The sequence below is a fragment of the Populus euphratica genome, unplaced genomic scaffold (assembly GCF_000495115.2).
Source record: "Populus euphratica unplaced genomic scaffold, PopEup_1.0 scaffold339.1, whole genome shotgun sequence".
NCBI classification, from domain to species: Eukaryota; Viridiplantae; Streptophyta; class Magnoliopsida; order Malpighiales; family Salicaceae; genus Populus; species Populus euphratica.
The window spans coordinates 108,464-113,837 of NW_011500231.1; positions in this window are offsets into that span (position 1 = coordinate 108,464).

Consider the following 5,374-nt stretch of genomic DNA (forward strand, 5'->3'; position numbering starts at 1 on the left):
TGAATTAAATAAATATTTTCAATTAAGAAAAACAATGAAAATACATTAATCATTACATTGCATCTGTAATATCTAACCTCTCAAATAGATACATCCATTTATACTGGATTGGGCTCCAACTTTTGCCTCATATGGTAAATGTATAGGTAGATGCTCCATCAAGTCAAAAAATAATTAAGGGAATATCATTTCAAGTTTGCATATTATCTCAACGATATTCGTTTCAAGCCTCTCAATATGATGTGTGTGCAACTTGTTACCGCATATATCTCTAAAGAAATGATTGATCTGCGTGAGTGCATCTCATATCCCTTTTGGCAATAAATCACAATAAGTTAATGGAATGAGTATTTGTATGAACACATGGCAGTCATGGCTCTTCATTCCATACAATCTACATTTCTGCAAATTAACCAACTTTGATATGTTCGAGGCATGTCCATCGAGAAAACATAGACTCTTAAGTCATTAATAGACTAGTAGTTGTGTATCCTTCTCTAAGGTGAAGCTTACTTTCAATTTTGCGACTCATGACCCATTAAAAAACCAACTTCATATTTTTACAATGACAAAATAATGATATATCCATTCATTTTAACCTTGATGTTGTCCTTTGTCTTCCCCTTTACGTCCATAACCATGTTGAAAATGTTTGCAAACACATTTTTTTCTATATGCTTGATGTTAAGGTTATGGCAGAGGAGATTGGTCTTCCAATAAAAAAGCTCCCAGAAAATACTTTGCCTTACCCAGTTATGGGTCAAACCAAAACTAGGAAACTTCTGCTTACCAAATTGGAAACCAAACACAATATCACCGTACTATAACACCATGTCATGCAATTCTTCACTAGAAAGACGCGCGAGGACATCCTTTTCAACGCTCCAAACAAAGAAATCCTTTTTGTTCTTTTTATACTTGTGATCTGGTGGCAACAAACACTAGTGGCAGTAAAAAAAAGACAATTTACTTCTACTTGTTATCATGAATGCCTTGTTGTTTACTATGCAGTGTGGACATGCTAGTTTTCCATACATGCTCTAATCAGAAACCATTCCATAAGCTAAACAAATCATTGTGGTCCACATCAAAGCTGCCCTCATAAGAAAATTATATTTTCTCGATACATCATAAGTCAAAGCCCTAGAGGACCACAACTGCATTAGCTCATCAATCAACGATCGAAGACAAACATCTATATTTCAGCCCAGACTGTTAAAATTGGGTATGACTATAGATAAAAATATGAACTTCAGTCTCATACACATCCTTGATAGTAAGTTGTAAACCGTGAGTATAATCAGCTAATAAGAATAAGGAGCATCTAAGTTTTTTGTATGCCACAAGAGTCTCTCCCACACAAATTCTAGGTTTGTAACAGGAATGCTCTTATGTCATGCACTCGGTCAGTTCAACATTTTCAAGGTAGTACATCATACAAAAGTTTGGACACATGTTAATTTTCGAGTATCTTAAACCGAGGGGTTTCATCATAGACTTAGTAGTATAAAAGCTCTCTTTCAGCCTATTCCCTTCAAGTAAAATGCTTCTTGGCCATTCGGTAATTTTATCATAACTGGCCTTACTCAACCTATAATCCAACTTGATGGTGAACACATGAGCAACGATCGATTATTTACTCTAATTTGTGAAACCATCCCATAATGGTTCGCCAAAATCTTTCAACAAATCAAAAAACCTGGTCGCGTCTGCATTAGGTTCTTCTTATACAATTGGGCATTGACTAGCATTACCTTGATTCATTCTCATTACATCCATAACCATATTCCTGTAAGGATTACTATTGTCATTTACAACTCCATGCACATTGCTAGCACTAGAAGTTTACCCAACCATCCTTTTTACCATGCTTTTGTTACAAACAAATAGTTCTTTGTGTGCATACCACCACAGGTAATCCTCTATGAACCTTTTGTGTAGAAAATACATCGTTACAACATTTGGATGCAAAAACTTTTTATTTTTACACCTCCTGTATGGACACCTAATACCGCCTCAACTAAAATTTCTTGGAATAAATGTTGCGAAATTAATAAAACTTTGATCCCTATTATAATAATCCATCCTCCACAATCCCTGGGATGAATCTCGATACATCCATGACTTCTATCAAATCTCTATAAAATAATGATGACAACATGTATTAATTAATTACGTTAAGTAAATAAATTTGTAAAAATATTGGTTTAGCTCAAGATTATCCAGCTTACTTTCAAACTTCTCTTAAATATTCATTGTCAATTATCTATATCCATACAAATTTTTATACATTAATTTACAGAAATTACAACTCAGCAATAAAATTGACAAAAATTAAAATGAACCCATCAAACAAGTCATTATTTCTTTCATCACAACGCACCTAAGTTGGTAATTCGACATAAATTTCAACAATTTACAAACAAATATAATTTTAAAAAATCTAAAACAAACCATAACAAGTATACAATTATAAATCCATACTACAAGTTTGTTTGAGAAAAATAATAAAACAAGTAAACACCCAAACAAAATACATATACTAAAAAAAATCAATATATTAACTATTACCAATAGAATTACTGATAGAATATTTTTGTTTATAAATCTATCGGTCATTCTGTCGGTGAAGTAAACACATCACTATATGAACATCCCAGTTTCAATCGCTCTTTAATTCCATCGGTAACATCATCCACAAAAACTTCCACGTCATTACACTGCTTTGTTTTTTAAAATTCTTTATATTTTATCTGGGATTCCCTCGGTATATATCAATGGAATGTTTCTGTCTATATATACTGATGGTTTTAGCGAGGGAAGTAATTCGGTCGGTAAATATCTCACAAAATACCGACAAAAACAGTATATCGACAATTTTATTGGTTGAATTTCAGGTAGTGATGCCTCAGATTCCTTAGGACTTTCCATGCATGATAGACCATTTTCTTTCAAAGATACCCTAAAGAGGACATAAACATTTCAGTTGTATATGTGTGATAACAAAGCAGAAAAAGAAAACTCTCTTGGAAAGGACCCAATGTGCGACAGTTTCATGTCATCAAAAGTTCAACGAAAGGCGATACTTGCAATCGTTATGGTTATGTTTAAGAAGCAATAATATTCTTGTTTATCCTTCTAGGCTAAGATGAAATATGGAGGAAGTTAAAGCACATCTCATGTTTGTGATGGGTCCAATTTATAATGAAGGATTGGGAAAGATCAAGAAAAGGTATACTTCAAAGGGAGGCTTACTAATCTCATTTTCATGGGAGATAAGATATTTTTACTAGAGACACTTGCTCACATAGTTCGGATTGGGAATTATGCTTTTCTTTAAATCTTCATCGACTATCAGCTTAGTTAAAGAGATGTGAAGGAAATGTTGGTTATAGAATTCAGAAATGATCCATTCATGGTCATGATCGCTGATATTCTTAGATATATTGTGAATTTCGACTCTCTTTTTTCTAAGCTATTGTTTTACCTTGAACTCCGTTTATTATTTCTTCATCGGAGATGCTTCCCATGGCTCATCATTTTATCTCGTGCTCGGGACATTTCCAAAATGACGTAATAATTCTAAACTCAAAATTATTCTATGAAATCACACCTTGAAGAGCTTCAAAGCATTTGAACAGAAAATTAATTATTTGTTTGCCCTAAACAAATTATATAATGGCCTAACAAATATTTTTATGTAATAGTAACAGATGTTTAGGCCAAGAATGTGAGTAGTGGCTAAAATGACGATAACAAGACATCTAATTGCTAAATCAAATTCAAATTTTTACAGGAGATTTTACAAGTCGTTTTCCCATTAAAAACCACTCAATAGTTATCAGAGAATGGATCTCCATAAAGTAGGCTCATTAGTTATTATTTGGGATTATTTTGTTATTTTTCCTTAATTTTTGCAGATTTATTATTTATTTTTAGATTTTATGTTATTTTCCATTATGTTTTGGGATTCTGATTTTGTTTTCAATCTTGGTCAATTTTTCTAGTCTATAAAAGGGATTGCAAACCTCTTTGGAAGGTAAACTTGATCAAATTAATATTTTAAAAATAAAATTTTAGCATTCTTCGTGTTTTAACATTATTTCAATTTATCTTGTCTTTCCATGCTTGCAGCTATATTGTTATGCTTCCGCTTGCATTAAACTTTCAAAATATTAATATGATCAAGTCTCCCTCCTAAAGAGGTTTACAATACCTTTTACAGGAGGGAGACTTGATCAGATTAATATTTTAAAAGTTTAATTCAAGCAGAAGCAGAACTATCACTATTAGAAATTCGCTAAATAGCAACGGATTTACTGATAGAATATTTTTAACGATAATTTGAGGTTGAAATTATCGACGGTTATGTTCCATCCGTAATTCAGTCGGTAACTACCGACAGAAATTTTCCATCAGTAGTTACTAACTGAATTACGGACGGAAACGTCACTGTCATAAAAAAAACGGGTCACTAACGTGGAGGTTTTGGCGGGTTATTTTTTCAGACAGAATCACCAACAGATTCAAAAAGACAGGCCTTACAGCGACCACCATTTATATTGCCAATGGATTCACCGACAGATTTGAAATGGCAGATCCATACGGTGACGTGTCGATTATTCCGTCAGAATCATCAACGGTTTCACTCATGGATTTTTCATCGGTGAAACTGTCAGGAAAAGTTAATATATGTACACACTACCAACCCTCTCCTCCCCTATTTCTCCTTCTTCTTCCTAATCCCAACTCTCCTCATCTGCAAACAACCAGCCCCTCATCCCCCCCAAACAAAAATCTCCCTCATATCAGCCCAACAAGTTATATTTTTTGAAGTTTTGTGGTCACAGCATCAGTATTCTAATTTACCGATGGATTTTATCAATTTTTGTTCATGCTACAATTTGAATTATTACATGTGTTCCAAACCTCCTCAAATTCTCTTAAATGCAAGTATGGATTTTCCAATTCTAAGCCATGAAAAGAAGGTAAAAGTTGAATAATACCTGGTTTAAAATTAAAATGAGATGCATCGGGAGGAAAAACTATGCATGATGGTGCACTTGTTCTTATGGGATTCATGTGGTCTCTAAGTGTTCTAGCACGGTTATTCTCATCATTCTCATTATGAAGTGATTGATTATCTTCTTCGGCCATATTTTCTAAAAATGATGAGGATACCCTACAAAGTCTACCACTTGATGTACGTGACCACACTCTCATACACGTGTAGGAATAGAATAAAAGGAAGAAGAAAACAAAAGAAGAAGAAACAAGAGAAAAGAAACAAAGTTATATACAAGAAAAGTGAAAAGAGAAAATAAAATAAATACTACAATTTACACAAGAACTAACCCCCCCGGCAATGGCGCCA